The sequence below is a fragment of the Nilaparvata lugens genome, chromosome 5, assembly GCF_014356525.2.
Source record: "Nilaparvata lugens isolate BPH chromosome 5, ASM1435652v1, whole genome shotgun sequence".
Taxonomy (NCBI): domain Eukaryota; kingdom Metazoa; phylum Arthropoda; class Insecta; order Hemiptera; family Delphacidae; genus Nilaparvata; species Nilaparvata lugens.
In genome coordinates, this window is record NC_052508.1 from 31,771,330 (window position 1) to 31,794,703 (window position 23,374).

Sequence of the window (23,374 nt, forward strand, 5' to 3'; positions counted from 1 at the left end):
CAGTGTACAAGATGTTCACTTGCAGTCATTATCTGGGCAGTCCGTTTTCTAGGTCCTACAAGAGTAGACCCTAGGTAATAAGACAGTGGGAAATAGTTTAATCTGTGAAATACATCATGACCAAGTGGGCCTACGTCACATCTCCTCGCAGCTTCAGGAAAGAAACGCTTGACCGTCTCTTGGTCACCTGCTGAATGTGGGTGTGTGTGGTCTTGATTAAAAGGCAGACTTTGTGATAGACTACAGATGATATGCTGGGTCTTGTTCTCATTCAGCTGGAAGTGGTTGAACTGGAACCAAGGGGTTGAAGACCGCTGACATATGAATGTTCGCACCTGTTGAATGTTCGCACCTGATGACAGCAGGGACGAATCATCCACAAACAAGAGAGTCGAGCCATTGATCATCATCATTATGAAGAGGATCGGCCCCAGTATTGAACCCTGAGGAATTCCAAAATTCACAGGGAATAAAGAGGAAGCTGCCCAACTCAAAGACACACCCAGCACCCTCCCAGTCAGGTAAGAGTGCAAGATGGGTAGAGCTGAGTCCACAACCCCATAGTATTGGAGTTTACTGATCAGCACAATCAAAGGCTCTGCTTAGACCACACAGAGGTAGTGAGTGACAAAGACTCACCATCCTCAAATACAGAATCAATCTGCACGGCTACTAGAGATAACAGTAGAGATATCAGCTGTAAATAACTAAATAGTGAGTAGGTTTGTGATTTTGTATTCAAATTTTTCAAATAAAGTGCAATATTTCTTAAGTTTTTAATCTATTGTGATACATTCTGTGATTCATTTAGAGTATAACATCAACCTTCAAAATTCAAAATTTTCAAATAATATTATTCCTGGACCAAAAATCAAGTGAAGAAGCAGTGTGTGATTACATAACCTCAACTTTTGGACAACATTATCATTTTATCAACATTTTTGGAGAGAAATAGTACAGGCTCAGCCAAGTTTTTTCTCCAATGTCATAATTGTATTATGATTATAGTGTTTATAAAATAAATGAATGGATAAACAGTAGACCTTTGAAATCAAAATTTCATGCCTGAAGAAATTCACGCCTCTCTAGAAACTCCTCAAGTTTTGGCTTTATAACTGTTTTAACCACCTTTCCAAAGACTGGTGTCATTAATATTGATTGGCCTGAACCTGTTTAGACTTTGGAGTTGAAAGTCACCCTTGTTGTAGACTAGAATGGTTTTTGAGGTTTTCAGAAAGTCTAGAAAGTTGCCAGTTTTCTGCAGAAAGGGGATCTGCAATTGCATCTATCACTTCTCAAAGCATGTGAGCAGACATGCCACACACATCAGGACTCTTGATGGCTTAAAAGATCGTACTATCTTTATAAGGGCTGGCGGAGTGATTGATCAGAAGTGGTGAGCCGGAAGAAAGAGAGACGTGCATGCACAGGTGGAACACGTGCAACTAGCAGCTCAACAGGATCACCAATAACAAGTAGTTCGCTCACTATGTAATTCACCGACTCAATGAAGAACAATTAAACACATGAGGGCTTGCAAAATCGAGCTGCCTCACTGAGAAACCTATTTGGGTTCCCATGCTGCCTTACAGCGATTTGGCGCGTTTTCAATTTTTGCTGCTGTTGCCTGCTCTTTTTCCTTGTTGTAGATAGACTTTGCTAGTCGATATCTCTCCTTGTTATCCACACCTCCACCATCATAATACTGATCTTCAGAGCATTTCAACATTTTTCTTCAATATCTATCCAAAAAATTTTGATCGAAAGTGAGTTTTTATTTATCAAATTTGTTAATGAATCCGTGACTATACCAAGCTAACCTGCAAAGACTGGAACAACGAATTCGGGTGAGATCTTTACAAGTTATTACTGACAAATCAATCTTATAGTGAAAAAATTCTAAATTGGAGCTAAAACGATAATATCCAAATCGATTTGAAATATTTTTAGAGAAATATATTTAGAGAAATTTCATTTCACAAACTTTTGGAACCGCACATCATGATGTAGTTTCTACATGCAGTATTCTGCCTAAACATATCAGTGCACGCATATTATTTTTCAACTCGTAGAAAGAAAAATAAAACAATTCCGTATTTTATTGGATAGACTTTGGGTAATATTATAATAAATGAACTTGAGACCGATCCAAAATAGGTCAGACTACTTGATAGTTATTGGCCCATATGGATAAAGTTGAGCATTTGCTCATACTTCTTAAATATGGAGCATTTGCTTCATTTTCTATGAATAAAAGTGAGCAAAACCTTTTGCTCATGCTCATCAAAAAAATAGTTTGAGCATTTGCTCAAAAGTAAAAGCTTTTGCTCAAAATTGTATGAATAAACTTGAGCATTTGCTCAACTTTTGAAGCAAATGCTTCAAAAAAGGTGAGTCTAGTCTAGAGCAGCTTATCACCTTATGCTCATAGTAAAATGGCTCAACTAATTCGTATGAGGAAGAGGAAACTATACCAGATACTATCACAACCAATAGTGTAGAACTATAAAACTCTTTTTAGATTCAACCATGATATATATCACCATTATTCCTACAAAAGAATAAATACAAAAGCTACCTGTTATAAAGATAGCCATCACAAAATAGAAAATAGGCATTTAAGAATATGAAGGTGTAGACGATTATAAGAAGGCTATTGATATTATAGGAATATGCTGAAGATTATTATAGAGATGACATTTTTTCACGCTATTATTTCAAAATTCTAAACTCAACTAACCTAAAACTCTATTTATAAAAAATAGAAAACAGAGCAGACGACGCAAACACAAGCGGTGCCCCCTGTTTGCATATTTAGCACTTCCGTGAGCTATAATTACAAATTAAGGCAACAAAAGCGAATCAGCTGATGAAAAATCTTTAAAATACGTGAGCATTTGCTCCAGAGTTCAGGAGCATAAGGTAGGAGTATAAGGTAAAGCTTATTCATATCAAAATGAATAACAACCTATCGAACTAGTGACTTGAATAGAATATATTAGCAAGAATATAGAATATATTTGCAAGTTAATCCTGTCATTTCTGGAACTTCATTCACTGAAAAAATATATATATAAATTATGTAAACTTAAACAATTGATGTGCTGACTACTATTTTTGTCAGTACCGCTTAGTGTCACTCTCAGCGCGCTCATTTTAGTTAGTCTACTTCAGCCACTTGATGTGTTAACATGTATTTTTGCAAATAAAATTTCTTTTTAAAAAACTGAGTTTTGAAGAATGTGAACGTGTTTGGCGCCCGAACAGGGACCCTGAAGAGTTTTTCATGAAAATTTCGTGAAAATTGTGTTGTTCATTTAACCGCCAGTTTATATTGATCAATTATCAATCACAAGTGATTGCGGAAAATTTGAAAGTCGGGGTCGCAACTGATATGAACCATCATCAAGACCGTCAAGTGGAAGAGTGACTCATCAACACCAACAACCACCATCCTGGGGAAGAAAGGCAAGAAGGATAGCAGACCAGACCATAAACTTCTTATCGATTACCGGCCAAGGTTAAGATCGTACCTGGCTCTGGCTGCAGCTGTATCCAACTCCACAGTTCAAGGTAACACATCTTCTACATCTACAATCAGTGACAGTAATAGTGAAGATAACAGTGAAAGCACAATGGATAACCCCCTTATTTCAAGACCAATTGCGAAAGATCACCTACACATAATACCTGAATATACAGGAAACCCAATAGAACTACTTAGCTTTCTCGAAGTTGTCGAAAAATTGAAAAATGACTATTGTAATAATCGTATCGCAGAAGCAGCAGACAATCATTGGATTCTCCTTCACTATTGTAAAAACAAATTACATGGACCTGCTAAAGATGTAATCCTCAACAGTACAGTAGATGACCTCTCAAATTTGATTGATGTTTTGAAAAACAACTTTGCTGATAATAGGACAGTAGAACAATTAACTATGGAACTGCTTGCTATGAAATCACACCAAAAAGAACACCCTATTCAATTCATAAATAGACTGCAACAAAAAAAAACTGTGATTATCTCAAGACACAAACTCGATGGACTAACTGGTCCAATTCTTGAAACTATCTCATCTCAGTTGGATAAACCAATTGTAATGGTTCTAGTCGAAGGAATCAACCACCAGCTTGGAGCTCACCTACAAACGCTAGGAATCAAAGACCTCAGTGATGCAAGACAGGCTATTATCAATAAGAGTAGTGCTTATTTGAAACATTTAGGATTTACTACTGATGTAACACAAATGAATCAAACTTTCAGTAAATCTGAAGGAAAACAAAACTCGTCAAATTCCAATCAAAATTCACATCTGAAAAATTTCCATCAGTTTCAAAACCAAAACAATTCAAATCAAAGAAACTTTTCTCAATCTCAAAATCGTGATTTCAATTTCAATCAGAGAAATTTTTCTCAACCTCAAAATCATTTCAATCAGAGAAATTTCTCTCAGCCTCAAAATAATTTCAACAGAGGACAATCCTTTCAAATGAGGACAATCCTTTCAAAGTAGATTTCTTAATGGACAAAGTTTCCAAAATCACAACTTCAATCGTAATCCAAATGCAAACTTCAATAATAACAACCAAAATTTGAATCAAAAATCAAACGATGTGAGCATGAGAACAGTTTCCAACTTTCAAAAGTTTCCAGTTCACAATATTGAATCTTCTGAAAATGAGTTTTCCGAATTTGAAAGCATGAATGCTAGAATGAGTTCTATGGAAAATGCTGTAAGTGACCTTTGAGAGAAAATGAATCATTTTTTAGAAGTAGGCTCGAACAACAATCCAAAAACGTATTATTAGATTTGAATACAATCTCTCTTGATTTGCCTCATATTCATTACAATGATTCACGAATTTTGATCGATACAGGTAGTAAGTATAATTTCATTAAACCTCAAATGGTTTCTCCTCAGACAGAAATAATTGATTGTGATTATAAAATTCATACACCCGCTGGTGAATCTAATGGAAAAGGTTGTGTAAATATTAATGTTAAGAATATGCTTGGTGTTGATAAAGATGAAAAATTTTATGTGTATGATTTTAGCGATAATTATGATGTTCTTATTGGAAAACAAACATTGCAAGGGTTGAAAGCAAAAATTGATTTGGAGACCAATTGTCTCATACCACTGTTGTCTTGTAGTAGATTATCGGAAATTGAACAACAAAACTAAAGATGATAGATTTCCTCTCCCGAATATTGAAGACTTGTTCTCAAAAATCGGTCGAGCAACGTACTTTTCGGCTATTGACCTTGTTTCAGGATTCCATCAAATCTAAATGGAACCCGAATCAATACCAAAAACAGCTTTTAGTACTGAAAATGGTCATTATGAGTTTCTCAGAATGCCATTTGGGTTGAAAAATGGTCCACCTCAATTTCAAAGGACAATGAACTTGATATTTTGTGATTTACCAAATGTTCTTGTATATCTTGATGATATTATTATTTTTAGTGATAGCTTACAAGAGCACCTGAAACACCTGAACGTTGTATTCAAATGATTGAAAACTCATCAACTAAAAATACAATTGGACAAGACCGAATTCTTTAAGAAAGAACTTCTATTTCTAGGTCACATAGTTTTGGTAAAAGGCATTCAGCCTAAACCTGAAAAAGTAAAAGCAATAAAAGATTTTCGCATTCCACAAACTACTAAACAAATAAAACAATTTTTAGGTTTGGCAGGATACTACAGAAAAATGATAAAAGGATTCACTAAAATAGCTCAACCTTTAACTAACGCATTGAGAAAAACATCCACTATAAACCCAAAAGATCCTAAATTCATTGAAGCTGTCAATTTTCTGAAAGAAGCAATTACTAACGCACCAATATTGCAGTTACCTAAATTGAATGATCCATATATTTTGACAACAGACGCATCCAATGTAAGCTTAGGGGCGGTCCTTAGTCAAATGACTGACAATAAAGATCTCCCAATTTCATTCGCTTCTAGAACACTCAATCCCGCTGAACAAAATCTTTCTACTATTGAAAAAGAAATGTTGGCAATAACTTGGGCAGTGAAACATTTCAGGCCATATTTGTATGGAAGAAAATTCACCCTAAGAACAGATCACAAGCCACTCCAATGGCTTCATTCTCTAAAAGAACCAAATGCTGAATTAATGAGATGGAAATTGTTAATGGAAGAGTATGATTACACCGTAGAATTCATAAAAGGTCACTCAAACTGTGTTGCTGATTGTCTCTCACGGCCTTTCAATGTAAATATGATGGAAAGTAGTGATGAATTTACAGGTTTTGACGATTCAGAATTATTCCCAGGCTTTCCCGCGGAAAATAATGCGAACAATGCCAATAACAATGATGAGTACGATGACATTGATATCAATGATCTGCTAAGATTCCATAACAATGAAGCTCCTCCGTCGGTGAGTGAAAGTGTATTGAATGATCTTGATGAACAAATAGGTAACAATTCGATAGTTAATGCAAATATTGATAATATTAATGAAAATGATGTGGAAACTGGCAATGAAAATCTTGTAAATAATACTAATAATGATAATGACAATGACTCACTAATGACACAACATTCTCAAGAAAGTTCAGATGATAGAATAGGTATAATGGACGAAAATAGTATCATAAACACTGAAGCAAACCAAATAGTTATTTCACGAGGTAAAGGAAAACCCCAATTCAAAAAGATCTTTAATAAAAACAGAATAATTTTCAAATAAAGAGACGCTCTTGACATTGGAAACAACGTATAAGAAATACGAGAATATTTGAAACCTGATACTGTGTACGGTATAGTATTTTCAAATAAAAGTCCATTGTTTGAAGCTCAAAAAACAGAAATTCTAAGTTCAATGACTAATGAAATTGTCAAAATAGTTCCCCAACATAAAATTCCGAATCTACAAAAGAATAAACACCGACATAACTGATGTAGATGAACAGACAATGATAATAGCTCGATGTAATGAAGACAAAAACTTCCACAGAGGAATTAACGAGAATTATAAACAAATACGTAAAAACTACTATTGGCCCGCAATGCACAAAGATGTAACCGAATTTGTAAATAAATGTGAAATCTGTTTGAAAACCAAGTATGAAAGAAACCCAATTAAAACTAAATTCAAAGTAACTCCCACACCTACTAAACCTTTCGAAAAACTTCAGATTGACACTTTCACGTATAATAATATTAAAATCCTCACAATTGTCGATTCGTTTTCTAAAAGACTTTCCGCCTACACATTGAAATCAGCTAACAGTATCGAAATAATAAAAAATCTAAACAACTATCTTTCAGTTTTCCCAATTCCAAAATGCATTCAAACCGATAACGGATTAGAATTCAACAATGCACTATACAAAAAATTCACTGAAATAAATGGTATTGAAACTTACTTCATCACACCTTATCATCCCCAATCTCAAGGACTAATAGAACGAACACACTCCACAATTATTGAAATTCTACAAGGACTCGAAATTAAATTCCCAAAATATAGTGTTGAACAAAAACTTCGATTAGCTTTGCGAACCTATAACAATTCGATAAAAGATCAATTCAACTTAAGCCCAAATGAACTAACTTTCGGAATTCAGAATTATTTACCAAAAAATCAAGATCAGGATAATCCCGCAGTAATCACTGAAGAACTTGCTAATCAATACTTCAAAGAAATACAAGCGTTGAATGATGCCGTTTACAAGAAAATAATCGAGGAAAAATAACGAACAGAAAAATGTAACAAAAATAGAGAGGAACCACCTGAAATACCAGATAGGATATTCAACCCGAAAAAATAGGTTAAAAACCCGAAATTTCACAAAAATGTTCCAAGGTGTAGCACAGCTACCAAGGAAGGTGATAGGTTTATTTGAAAAGAAATTTAATAAAAATCCACCCTAACAGAATGAAAAGGCCTTGTAAAAAAGTAAAAGATAATCTAATTGTTGCAGATGTAGGCAATGACCATCCTTCTGTTGTTCCTGATCCCAGCAGGACGTACAGACGTACAGACTGACAGACTTGACAAAGACAGCAGGAATAATTCCGATTAAAATAGGACAATCTATGCTCATTATACAAAGTTATACATTTTACTAATGTGACTGACCTTAAAATACAATCTTTGAAATTACAGACTCATATTAATAACCTGCAAGTCGCTTACATATCCTCTGACATTATTGAATCCTTGAAGAAAATTTCACTCAACCAATATTTTTAAATTAGAAATGATTTCTGAAAATAAAAATAAAAAGGTAAAACGTGGACTAATGAATGGATTAGGAAACGCCATATCATGGTTGACAGGACTTATGACTGCTGATGACAAAGAACATCTCGACAAAGTTATTGATAAAATAGAAAATAATGAATTACATCTTGTTAAAAATGGAAAACATAATTTTGAAATGAACCATGAGTTGATTAAGAAATTTAATTTCGATGTTGAGCATATTAATTCAAATAATAGAGCATTAGAAAATATTACTAACGAAACTGTCAATATTGTTGAAAATATGCAAGCTGTTGACTTAATTACTTTGACTATACAATTGTTGGATGATGAAATAAATGATGTTGTTAACTCGTTGATGTATTGCAAAGAAGGAAAACTTCATCCATCAATTTTGAGCTTTGATGATTTTCGTAGGTTAATTAATTATAAGAATTATTCATTAGCTAGTAGAGATTCCAGTATTTTATGGGAAATTAGTAACAGCACTTGTATTTTATCGAAATCTGTTATAACTTACGTTATCCATTTACCGAAATTGAACGATTTATTTGAAAAATATGACCTTCTGTCCTATCCTGTTGAAATGGAATAAATGTTTACACCATGAAATTAAAAGAAAAATCAATATCTGTGTCTCAAAACAAAAAGCTTTGGAAACTGACCAATTGTCAAAAATTCTCTTCTATTTCTTTCTGTACTTCAGGAGAAATTATACATGATAACTGTATTTTGTCTGTAGTAAATAATAAGGATTTGGATAGTTGTGTAAGAATAGAAATAATTAATGATAGACCATTTATGAATTATTTCTAAAATTGTAATTGTATTTTAGGATATAAGTTTGATCAAATTAAAATCAATAATGGCACTATAAATACTCCTTCATCTTTCCTTATCAATCTGGATATCAATGATAAAATAACAGATGTAAAATTACCGTTTACTTCAGTTACCACATACGCACAAAAATTAAGTCATGTACCAAATAAAATTCATACTAAACTTATCGATTTGAAAGATGTTAGTGAACTTGATGATATTGAACCTAGAGATTTTGATTTTATAAATTTTGAAGATTCTTTCATCCTTAAGACACGCCACATTGTAATTTTTGTTTTAAGTACATTTATAGTTCTTGTAATTTTGATAATTGTTTATTACAAATTTAAGAAGCCAACCAGTGTACTAAATTACCGAATTGATACACAAGTACCAATATCATCAACCCCTACCATAAGCTATATTGTACCACCTAGAAATTATATCTAAGTTGGTAAACTTTAATTTGTAACTTCATTTTAATTTTTGTAATTTTTGAGTGTCCCAAATTTATTTTTCGGGATGAAAAAAACTTAAGGAGGGAGGAATTATGTAAACTTAAACAATTGATGTGCTGACTACTATTTTTGTCAGTACCGCTTAGTGTCGCTCTCAGCACGCTCATTTTAGTTAGTCTACTTCAGCCACTTGATGTGTTAACATGTAGGCTATTTTTGCAAATGAAGTTTATTTTTAAAAAACTGAGTTTTAATGAACGTGAACGTGTTATATATATTATTTTCCTTGTTCAAAACTGAGATATTTGACTGTGATAATTTTTTTTCAATTACGTTCCAATTAAAGATTCTGACAAACTCACTTCACCAAATTCATATTTCTTGCTTAGTAATTATTGGAATTAGATGATATATAATTGTGTTATCGTTTTTTGTTTTGTGTTTTAACCTAATTGGGGCCCAACTTTGTGATATTTGACTGTGATACATGACAGCTTGACTGCACTGTTATAACCTTTATGTCTTGATTATCGACTCTGGCAAATTCACGCCATTCTCCCTGCAAGACAACATATTATATTATATACTTGCTTAACAAAAATGGGAAAAAACAATTAGGAAAGGCTATTATTAATGAAAATATCCAGTCTCTATGTGGTGTTTGCCAGATACCAGTTGAGAACAGCGACCACACCGTAACATGTGACTGCAATGACAATAAATGGTATCACACCAAATGTGTCAATATAACCGACAAACAATATGACGAAATGAAAGCAGGTAAAAGTTCTGACCTAGCCTGGATGTGTGAGGAATGTAAGACACATATAAATGATGAAGCTTCCCATATCTCAATACTCCTAAATAAATTAAATGACAATGATTTGCTGAAATCTGACACTAATGACAAATCGCAATGTAATTACACATTGTCTAACAAAACACTGACTTGACATACCATAGCACAAAACCCAAAATGCGCCGGAGCTCTAACAGCTATGATGTCATAATTAAAGTTTCACATGACGATATAGAGGACTTGAGAAAAGAGATTAAAATGCTACAGATAAACAATAATCGTCTGTCAGATATCATAGCAAGAAAGATAAGTGTAATTTATAGCATGGAAAATATAATTCATGACTTTTCGCAAGGTATCTATCCAGAGCCCTGCTGCCCGCTAAGGAGGAGGACAGAGGATGCTACAGCAATCTTGATTGAAGACTCCGACTGTACAAATGTTGAGGTACACCCTGTCCAGATCCAAGAATCCTCTACAACAGAGAGCACATCAGAGCCACTGACAAGTGAGAAAGTTGAGGACCAGGTCAGCATCACAGAGGCCTGCAGTACCAAACGAAAACCATATCTAAAAAAGGTAACTAGCACACTAATAATAGGGGAACCACTATTGAAGATTCTGAAGGAGGAGGATGACAACATCTCTAAGGTTGAGGTCATTCCAGATGGAAGAATACAGGACATAAGTTGATTCCTTAGAAGACAAACATCACTGCTTGATAAGGTGATTTCGAGTGTAGGATCAAACAACATCTTAGGAGCTAGGACACCCAATCACGTCATGCGATCCTTATGGTACACCATGGAAGCAAATAAAAAACTATATCCAAAGACTGAATGGTATGTGTGCTCTATACCATATAGAGAAGATTTTAATGAGAGATTCGTCGATCAAACAAATGAAGCACTAAAATTCATGTCTGAACTGTTAAGGATAAAATTCATAGATAACACCAAGGCTTTAAAGAGACAGTATCTTCATTGGAATGGAGTGCATTTGAACTGAGAAGGAACGGCCATACTGGCAGCTGCCATTCATGATGCAATTCACACAGACACGACAAAAATTCTAAAGTAGAAAAACGAAGACACTTACTATCCAAACGAGAACCCTGCCTCAACAACCTCCAAGAAACTGGCCCAGAGATTCCACACAACTTCAGTCAAGGAATAAACAGTACCCAGAACGATTCATCAGAGAAATCAAAGGATGATGACATGCTACATGACTGCACAAAACAACCAAACCGAGAATTACCAAATAAATAGACCAAGAGATGGAAATGTACTTGAAATCTACCACCTGAACATTCAAAGAGGCCTGCAAGGGAAAATAGACAGATTGGAAATAGAACTGGAGCAGTGCTCACCTGATATTGTCATCCTTACAGAGCACGGCCAAAGACGGGATGAACTAATAACCACCAAAATTCCAGGATACTCACTTGTCTCATATTTTTGCTGGGAAAAACTCATTTGGGGTGGTGTAGCAATTTATAAAAGGGAAGATAGCCAGTACTCAGTAACAGAGATCACTCCAAAAGAAACACATCATCCAATAGAACAAGTGTTTGAGATAGCTAAAAATACAGCTGAAAAAATTCAAATTATTCATAGTAGGAACCTACAGATCTCCGAATCCTGGTAGTAAGTGAGCCAATATGACTCGCCTTGGATCTTTATTGCACGATTACTCAGCAAAATCACACAAAATCCTGATAATCGGTGACACTAATATTGACACACTAAAAATAGGAAGTGTAGGTCTTATAGTGTTAAAAATCATCCTAACTCAACACGGCTGTAGTATATGCAGTCTACCGGCAACCAAAATAACTCCCACTTCAGCAACAAGTATAGATGGCTGCTATCATAACATACCATCCGACAAAATAATGGTATCTGTGAAACAGACTCAAATCTCGGACCACAAATCAATACTCTGCAATATCAAAGCCGAAAAAACAGGAAAACAGTAAAGTACAAATACAGCAGAAATTACTCAAACCGCAATATGAGGAGACTCAAACAAAGACTAGGTATGGAGGATGGAGACATATAGTGGAACTAAAATCAGTCGAAGCCAAAGCCAAGTTTAAGGCCTTCGCTCAAATAGTGCATAAACATATGGATGAGGTCATGCCAAGAGAGCCCAAAAAATAACTATAAGAAAATACTATGCTTTCTGGGCCTGAGAGACAATAGCCTTGAAAGACAGCCGAAACCATGCTCAAAACCAACTAATTCTAACAGGCTCACAAGAGGATAAGAATACTTTCTTAGAACTGGAATACTTATATGAACTAGAGATAAAAAACAAGAAGAGGAGGTTCATCAGCAACAAAATACACCAGACATATAGCAAAATATAACTTTGGAAGATAATCAACGAAGAAAGAGGCAAGAAGTATAGTTGAAAGAGAGAATCTGTGCCTGACAAAGAATAACAATTCAGTAACGGACCCACATCAAGTCTGCAATCTATTAAATGCCACCTTCATACAACAACAGGCTAGAGCACCTGATACTGCACAGAACACAGAACTGCACAACAAAATTGGATGAACACCAGTACTCAGCAAATTCAAAACAGTCACACATACAGACTTAAAATCAAACAATTCCGCAGGCTATGACGACATTGAAAAGGAAAAATGTTGAAAAGCTGTGAGCAAGAACTGAAGACTCCTCTACTTAACATAGTAGATTCATCCATAGAACAGGCAGCCCTTCCACAAAGCCTTAAAATATCTAAGATTTTTCCAAAATATAAAAAAGGTGATAAGACGGATAATAAAAACTACAGGCCAATTGCTAACCTCCCACAAGTATCTAAAATATAATAGAACGTGCTATCTATGAACAACTCATAAAACACCTCGAAGAAAATAATCTAATAACCAGGTACCAACACGGATTCAGAAAGGGATGCAGCACATCGACAGTGGTCTCGGAGCTATGCAACAACATAAACAAACTATGGGAAGAAAAAACACATTGACTGGTATCTTCATTGATCTTCAAAAAACTTTCGACAATTTGAATTGGGATATACTGAAACAGAAACTGAGAAAGAAATCTCAATGTAACTGAAGAGCTCTCCAATGGTTAGAGGGCTACCTCTCAAACAGAACTCAATGGGCCATATGAGTAAAGTTGGGCATTTGCTTATACTTCTAAAATATGGAGCATTTGCTTCATGTTCTATGAATAAACGTGAGCATAACCTTTTGCTCATGCTCATCAAAAAAATAGTTTGAGCATTTGCTCAAAAGTAAAAGCTTTTGCTCAAAATTGTATGAATAAACTAGAGCATTTGCTCAACTTTTGAAGCAAATGCTTCAAAAAAGGTGAGTCTAGTCTAGAGCAGTTTATCACCTTTTGCTCATAGTAAAAGGGCTCAATTAATTCGTATGAGGAAGAGGAAACTATACCAGATACGATCACAACCAATAGTTGAGAACTATAAAACTCTTTTTAGATTCAACCATGATATATATCACCATTATCCCTACAAAAGAATAAATACAAAAGATAGCCATCACAAAATAGGAAATAGGCATTTAAGAAGATGAGAGTGTAGACGATTAAAAGAAGGCTATTGATATTATAAGAATATGCTGAAGATAATTATAGAGATGCCATTTTTTCACGCTATTATTTCAAAATTCTAAACTCAACTAACCTCTATTCATAAATATTCAACAAAACTCTATTCATAAATAGAAAACAGAGCAGACGACGCAGTTCCATGATAAAGTATTCAAAACTGCCAATATCTGGAATGAACACCTTCAAAATGAGGAAATTCACAAACAGGGTGATCCTAGGGTGAAATCACCTGATTTCTCTCTGACAATATTCACAAGTTCTAATCAACATTCTACAATGATATGACTTTTTCAATAACTTGCATTATTTCCTGTACCATAAATCCTGAATGAAATAACAAGAAGTGTTATGTTTCAGCCTATTTTCAGTATAGTTTTCAGTGTGCTCCAGTTAATTGGCATGATATGTATCAACTTTGGCTAATTGAGAAGTGTTTGCATTTATTATCATGAAATTTACCTTGATGAGTACTTGAACATGTTATTGGTTTATGGAGAGTGTGGATGCAATTCGAGAGAGGCAGAGAGAGTATACAGGAGACATTTTCCTGACCGAAAAAAACCCATCTCATAAAACGTTTTAAGATTGACAGTGATGTCAAGATGGTAAGGGTCTAGGATCAGTTTCAAGGTACCGTCTTAATTTCTGAAGCTTTTGAGAATCTTATTCTGAAGTATTTCGAGCAGAATCCTCGACCCTGCATCCGGCGGACAGCTGGTGGTATGTTGGATGTTTCAAGCAGGGCCGCCCAAAGGGTGGGGCGACCGGGCGGTCGCCCCGGGCGCCGCGGCTAGGGGGGCGCCGCGGTCGTATGATGATTTGCGCCCCGACATTTTCGGTTCAAGTACTTTTATTTCACCTTCACGTTAAAGGTCTTGAACCATTTTCTTATCAATCCATTTCTATGTGTAACTCATTACTTATATGCGTGGTGTTAATTGTGGCATAAACAATAAAGACTTTGGTAAATACAGTCACTTTACGCATAGCATAGGTGTATAATATTATTTTTCCAGTCATTGAGTGAGCCTGTGCGCGCCCACTGCCCCTGCAACCTGCAAGTCGTCATTGGTCGCTTCATTGTCCAATGCTGGGTGATGAAACTTCTTATTTTATACTCTTTTCTAACCTTGTATTCTGCAGGCTAAAACCTATTTATTTTTAAATTTCCATTGGTATTACTAAATTGAAAATTTTTCAATTTAAAATATATTCAAAATTTTTCAATTTAGGAATATCAACGGCAATTTAAATTTATCAGGTTTTAGCCTGCAGAATACAAGGTGAGAAAAGAGTATAAAATAAGACAAGCTGGACCGGATAGTTTAAATATGGAGCTGTTCAAGCATAGGGAACTCTTCTTCAAACTTCGCTTCCTCCATTTGATATGTGCTGGAGACAATAATTGAGGATCCCGGAAGTTTGGAAAGTGGCTACAGTCAAATCTCTTTTCAAGAAGGGAGACATAGTCCAGTCACTATATACATTGGTGCTTGCAATTTATATTGTAGTTCTGATTTTTTACTTTCCTTGCCCTATTACCATAGGTAAGGAAAGTATTGCTTTCCGAAAAAAATTAAGGTACCCCAATTTCTAAATTTCTATACGTTTCAAGGTCCCCTGAGTCCGAAAAAGTGGTTTTTGGGTATTGGTCTGTATGTGTGTGTGTGTGTGTGTGTGTGTGTGTGTGTGTGTGTGTGTGTGTGTGTGTGTGTGTGTGTGTGTGTGTGTGTGTGTATGAGTGTGCGACTGTGTATACGATATCTCATCTCCCAGTTAAAGGAATGACTTGAAATTTGGAACGTAAGGTCCTTACACTATAAGGATCCGACACAAACAATTTCCATCAAATGCAATCCAAGATATCGGCTAAAATGGCGAAAATGTTGTCAAAAACAGGGTTTTTCGCAATTTCCTCGAAAACGGCTCCAACGATTTTGATCAAATTCATACCTGAAATAGTCATTGATAAGCTCTATCAACTGCAACAAGTCCTATATCTGTAAAAATTTCAGAAGCTTCGCCCAATCTATGCGAAGCTTGATTTTAGATTCTCAATTATCAGCTTTCATATACAATTTAAACAAAAAAATCCAAGTGGAAAAGATTCAGCATGAAAGTCTCTACAATCAATGTCCAGTAACATGTTCACCTTAAATTGAAAATAAGCTTGAAATTTGAGAAAATGTGATAATTAAATTGCAAACTGTTGGCAATTAAATCATTTACTACGAAGTAGCAGACCTCGAGTGTCTCCAGTGTTATTTTCCTATCACCAGCTGTCTCATGTATTTGAATAGTAGACTTGGGATGCGCGAGAACACTAGCGTAAGGTGATAAATTTTCATAACGGCAAGGAAAGTTGTGTGAGTGCGCCTCACCAGATTTTTAATATATTATTTGGATACATGCGAAAAGTCCAGAACCAATTTCTTCATGCAAAATTTTCTTGTGCTAGATACAGAGTGGCCCAAAAACCTCGTATTTTCAGTTCATTTTCAAGTTTTCAGCTATTTCTGCCAAATCCAGTAATCGGACGTAAAAATGTGCTCCAGCCTTTGTTTTAGATTATAAAATTCTGAATAAAATGAGATCATTCCCAACTATCTATATCCATCTCCAATAAGTACTGAGTTATGATTTTTCAAAAATGAGTAAAATTTAAAGACAAAATTAATTCTGATGAGTTTTAATTTTTTATCAACAATATCTTCCGATTTTTACCAATTAGTTGAATGTATAATTCAAAGTCCCTCTGGGCGTATTTTTGTGCTCTAAAATCTAAGATCAGGATACAGGTTGATTTTTTCTTTGAATTTCACTCATTTTTTTAAAAATCATAACTCGGTATTTATTGGAGATAGATAGTTGCGAATGATCTCATTTTATAATCTAAAACAATGGCTGGAGCAAATTTTTCCGTCAGATCACTGGATTTGGCAGAAAAAGCTGAAAACTGGAAAATGAGCTGAAAATACGAGGTTCTGGACTATTTTTGTTCCGGTCTTCTCTCATGTATCCAAAAAATATATTTACAAATCATAACTACAATATAAATTGCAAGCACACCTCCTTTTTTATGTCTATATTAACTGGACTAAGAAGTTCCTGTGACAACTATAGAGAAATCAGCTTGCTAAACACTGCTTACAAAATCTATAGCATGATTATCAAGGAGAGGATGCAGCCCATAATGGAAGTTCTCCTCCTGGAAGAGCAATGTAGCTTCACTTTAAAATACTACCTCACCGCGCTATACTTGGGGGGGGAGCGCATATCAAAATCTCGCCCCGGGCGCCTATTAACCTCGGGGCGGCCCTGGTTTCAAGAATGATACCTAGTTCAAAGAATATTGAAGAACAATAACTTTCGACCATTTCATGATACCCCAGTTCAAGAGTTGAATGAACCTGATAGTGTTTCAAGGATGCAGTTTTGCCGTTGGATAGTAGCACAAAATTGAATTTGAAACATTTTATGGACAGTTCACATATAAAAGTACGTTCACAAGAACTGGTGCTGTAAATTACCACAATAACTTTTCCACATACATGAACCTTTCATTTTCCCTGCAAGAATAAATGGTGAAGTTTTCATGGACTTTCTGGCCAATGAGCTTCACGAATCGATGGGAGACGTGCCTCTCATTATGAGGCAGAATATGTGGCTCCAGTTGGATGGCTGCCTCCCTCATTATGCTAGAAACGTCCGTGGGTGGCTTGATAACAATTATGCTGGGCGGTGGATTGGCCGAGGTGGACCCGTAAGTTGGCCACCACGCTCATCTGATCTTACTTCAATAGACTTCTACTTTTGGGGCATTGTGAAAAGTATAAAATTTACAGAGAACCTGTAGAGACCAGGGAGGAACTGATTCACATAATTCGATTAACGTTTAAAGTAATGAAGAGACGGCCCAACGAAGTGAGACGGGCAACTCGAAGCTTGATGAACGGCAGCAGAAGTTGCACAAAGGGAAATGGAGGCTATTTTGAATTCCTGTAAGCAGTGAGCATGACATGTTACTTGATTATCATCTGAATGATTCCCATCAGTTTTTTCTACTTCATCTACTTTGAATTATTATTCTATGAATAAATTTTGTTGGATCTTGTAAAAGTGTATGATTAATATTTTATATGGGATTTAGGCTATAAATGCTACAGAAAATAATGCAATAATCAGGTGATTTCACCCTTAGGATCATCCCTTGATGCATGCTGTTTCTGAATTTCCTCATTTTGAAGGTGTTCATTCCAGATATTAGCAGTTTTGAACACTTTATCATGGAACTTACGTTTTCTAATTTATACTCATTCGAAATCTTATGAAATGGAGAAGTTTTTGAAATATTGAAACCACTTTAATTACCCGAAGAAAACCCGAGAAAAAACGGTTTGAAATTTTACTTTGAATTTGAAGAATATCATTTTTCAAGTTTAAGCCCAAATAAAAAACTACAGAATATCTTACAGATTTAATTACATTAATCTTGTTTGAAATGTTTTTGTCTTTTCAACAATACCCTTGAAATTGAAATTTGACCAGTAGTTTTCGAGTTATTTCGTTTAATGACCGGAAGTAGGCATATTCTGAAAATATCGAAAAATCTATATATCTCGAAAACTAAGGTCGATAGGAAAAAAGTTTACTGGGCATTTTTTGTCAGATATGTCGAGTAGAATCTATGGTCAACGGTTGTTACAACCTTGGTGGGAAACCCTGTATATATATAATACAGCTGAAAAATTCATATACCCTGATGAAATCAGGATATCCTGATGAAATCCTAACTCCACCTGGTACCCTACCTTGCAAACGCCCCCGCTGTAAAACCTGTCCCATCACTGATTCTTCAATCTCCTTTACCAGTCCTATCACCAAATACACCCACCAAATCCATCAATCCAGTAATTGCATCTCCAAAAATTGCATCTACCTCCTTTCCTGCCTTCTACATAGGTGAAACCACCACTGCCCTAAACCACCGGATCAACAATCACAGGACTTCCTTTAAAAATAATACTTCCCTACCCATCCCCACACATGGCTAAGAGCACAACAAGAACTTTGACCAATGCTTCAAAGTCAAAGTCCTTGGCACCCTCCCTCCCACAGCCCCCTCCATAGATGTCAAGACAAAAGAATTGGCTTTTATTTGGGTGCTTGGAGCTGCTTCCAGTCCTGGTCTCCACAGACAGCAATAGTACCATAGCTATCAACTCTACACCAACTGTTTAATTAAATTGAAATAAAATTCATCATATCATAATAAATTTCACAGCTATCAAATTATATATTAAATGTTCAATAAAAATGAAAAATAAATTTCATTCAAGTTCAATTCTACAATTCCTTTCTCCAATTTTAGCCTAATTCTTTTTTGATTTCTAATTTTAAATCTCCTCTTTTCTATCAATTCATAAGCTACACCTTTCCTTATTCATAACCCACTCAAATCTTAAATATCCCGTTTGTAACCGACCCCTAAATACCCCATAATGTCCCCTGAATATGTACCCTTTTTCTCTCCATCCATCTGCACCGCGTAATCTGTGGTCTCTGCTGCTACAATTGACTCTCCGTGCATACTCTGTGGTCACGACTGTTGGATTTCAAACTGTACCACTCACTGTTCGGTTGAGGAAGGGAACTCAGTTCCCGAAAATTTCCGTTTCTAATGTAAGTTTTCAAGTGTTTTAAGAAGCCACCCAAAAATGCAATAGACTGGACCTCACTATAAATGAACAGAAAACAGTACACATAAAATTCCAACCTACAAACAATAGCCCGGAAGTTTCCCCAAATAGGAGCAGCCCCACATTGAACAACTAAGTAAGAAGTTATCATCTGCAATTATGTAATTCGACGACTGACAAGTATAAAACGAGAAAAGACAGCACTAAATGCATGCCATAGGCCCTGTTTGCCTCCCACATGAGTTATGGCATAGTGGGGCATGGGGTTCACACAAATACACCTCAACAAAATACTAATACTACAAAAGAGAGCACTTAGAAATATTCTTGGAATGAACATAACAGAGCACTGTAGACCACTCTTCAAGAAATAAAAACTACTCACTGTGATCTCTCTGTACATCCTGGAAGCAACGATTTTGGCAAGGAAAGCTAAACCACAACAGTGGGGCGACAGGCATTGATACAGAACGAGGATTTCCAAAAACATAGACCTTCCACAACACCGACAGAAAAAAAGAAAACTCACCAGCCTATGCGGGAGCCTACTTCTATAATCTGTTACCGGCTACCTTGAAGGCCCTGGAAGACGAAAGGCTCTTTTCTCCTGCATTGAAGCATTATCTAAAGCCAGGCCGTACTATGCGCTGTCACAGTACATCCGGGAACACACCTATCAGCATCTGGCAGGACGTGCAGCTGACAACATTCACTGACCACCTCAAGCATGAGGAAATATTGACAATTCCCCGGTCACCGACTGCGGCGAAGACTGAACAAGTAACAAGTAAGTAAGCAAGTATGACTCCCTTCAGTCTGGTAAGATCATCCGTATGACCACTTCTGATGACTTCGCATACGGCTTGGTCTCTTTCTTAGGTGATCTCTGTGGCTGGAAATAAACTGTTGAGCTTTTCCTGAAAGCACTTGAAAAAGTTCTCAAACAATCCAAACAATCTTAGGTGATCTCTGTGACTGGAAATAAATTGTTGAACTTTTCCTGAAAGCAGCTGAAAAAGTTCTCAAACAATCCAGTATTGCTTGGATTCAGCAGCACAGGATCACAGGAGGTACTGGCTAAAGCATCTCTGAAGTAATAAGGTAGGTTCATGAACAGGTCTTGATCTGAAACCGGTTTTCTAGGGAAATGAAACCCCAGTTCTTGGTAGCGAATTCAATTCATTCTTCATTGGCAATAGTGACACAACAACATACTTTATTTTATCTGTTCTTTTAGACAAGTAGCTTCTGGAGCCTCACAGATAAAGTAAACTGAGTAAATGTAGAGAAATATGAGTGCTCTGGAAGATATACGAATAGAAATACTATGCACACATCAGTAATAAATTTCTTAATGATACAAATGAAATAAAATGGAAAAAATCAATATTTACATAAGTTATATAATTAGGCATATTAAATATTGACTATTAAAAGCAAGTACCCAAAGCTACTTCTATTGTTTTAAAAACAAAGATTTGACATTAAAATTATTCTAAATCTATTTCAAAAAATCTGGTGTGGTACACTCACACAACTTTCCTTGCTCATTGAACTTTGAGCCTCATTCTTAAACGAGAATAATTTAGAGGAATAACATAATGACGTCAAAACAGCTGTTCTACAGATGAAAATCTCGACTATGTGTTCTTTTTATAAACTGCTCTACCTACCTACCTCATGCACGAGAAGAAGTTCACAACGTCCATTTCTCAAGGATGGGGTGGACCCCATTAGTTTCCAAGGAAAAAGACTCATGCCAGTTGATAGAGCTGATAAATAACTATATAGGGTATGCATTTGAAATGAATCGGTCGAGTCATTTTTAGAAAATCGTGAAAAACATGGTTTTTTTGTAATCATCCGCCATTTTTCTCAAGAATATTACGGAGCTCCTGCAATTTTCCCAGAAATGAGACTCATGTCAGTTGATAGGGCTCATAAATAGCTATCCATGGTATAAACTTGAAGAAAATCGTTAGAGCCGTTTTCGAGAAAACCTTGAAAAATTGTTTTTTAGTAATTATCCGCCATTTTTTCCGCCATCTTGAATTGAATTTTATTGAATTTCTTATTGTCGGATCCTCATGGTATATGGACATTAAGTTTAAAATTTCCATAATATTCTTGAGAAAAATGGCGGATGATTACAAAAAAAACATGTTTTTCACGATTTTCTAAAAATGACTCGACCGATTCATTTCAAATGCATACCCTATATAGTTATTTATCAGCTCTATCAACTGGCATGAGTCTTTTTCCTTGGAAACTAATGGGGTCCACCCCATCCTTGAGAAATGGACGTTGTGAACTTCTTCTCGTGCATGAGGTAGGTAGGTAGAGCAGTTTATAAAAAGAACACATAGTCGAGATATTTCATCTGTAGAACAGCTGGTTTTTTACTTTAAAAAAAATCATCAAATTTCACAATTTACACAAAGGAAAAAATACTCTGAAAACAATTATATATACGCATATTATGTACAGTAGTCTGATCGTGGTTTCAAATATGTTGCTGCCAATCGTCATTATGTTATTTCCCTAAATTATTCTCCTTCAAGAATAGGGCTTTCAATGAGCAGGAAAATGCAGTTCAATGAGCAAGGGAAGTTGTGTGAGTGCGCCACACCAGATTTTTTTTGGAAAGCAATACTTTCCTTACCTATATAGTTAGTAGTAGGGCAAGGAAAGTAAAAAATACCTGAGTTACGGTATCCTTTGAAAAAATATATAATAGGCTATTATTAATAGGTTATCAGTGGAAAAACTTAAACCGTATCCAATCTTAAACTTACAACATTCAGTTATTCAGTATCCAGTACCGTACCGGTACCGTTAAAGTTATATGTTGCTAGTCAGCTTATGACTGTTCTCATAAGCTTACCATAATCAACTTTAAAAATAGAAGTTGACATGACAAATTCAAACAATCATAAGTATTGATGATTTTAACAATAATACCATAACAAATCTATCTTCAAATATAGCCTACTATTCAAGACGTAGGTACATGGTAGCCTACACATGTTAAGGTTAAAATAAATAGCTAATAATTTTGTAACAATTCTGCTGCTTAGAAAATTGAGATTTATTATTGAACAGCATCTTATTAAGACTGATTTGAATGTTCAAAACAGTGGAACAAAAAACTTAATGCTAATGAATGACAAATTACCATCTTTTAAAGGACAATAAACCGAAATGGTAAACAAATAGGTCTAATCTAATTTTTTTTTCTTGGCAGAGTAAAGAAATCAAGGGGTTTATTAATATGTATAATTTTTGATACAGGAATGATTATCAGAACAATGAACATAAAGGTTTAGCTAGGTACCTAAAAAAAATATTTACCATTTTTGTCTCATCTATATTAGCCTATTTTCCAGCAGACGCACTCCATCAATAAATACAAGAACAAACACAACCATTGGATGAGTTCAAAGCCACTGATCGGTGAGTAAACGATGAGACATGAGACCGTTGAGTGAACGTGGCTCTGATCCTGATCATCGTTCTGAACAAACGATGAATAGACTCACATGGAGCGCTACTGTATTTGGAATTGAAATCGGCCATTGAGGGGACAACCTGCAAGATTATTACATACTAAAGATCTTAAAGATCCTTGTAATCTATAATATTATAAAAAAAAAATTATATTATATCTGTGGTTTGGTGCAAGAACTACCTATGTCAAAATATCAACTTTCTCACAAATCAGCTTGAAAGTTCACC

At 35.4% G+C, this 23,374-nt stretch overlaps 1 protein-coding gene across 1 annotated transcript in view; it reads right to left on the reverse strand.

Moving 5' to 3' along the window:
- Positions 1-23,140, reverse strand: part of LOC111046957 (zinc finger protein OZF) — a 55,254-nt gene extending 32,114 nt beyond the window's left edge. Inside the window, exon 1 of the mRNA XM_022332612.2 lies at positions 22,991-23,140. The gene's annotated coding sequence lies outside the window, so the exon portion shown is untranslated. The remainder of the gene's footprint in view (positions 1-22,990) is intronic.
- Between the last annotated feature and the right edge of the window lie 234 nt (positions 23,141-23,374).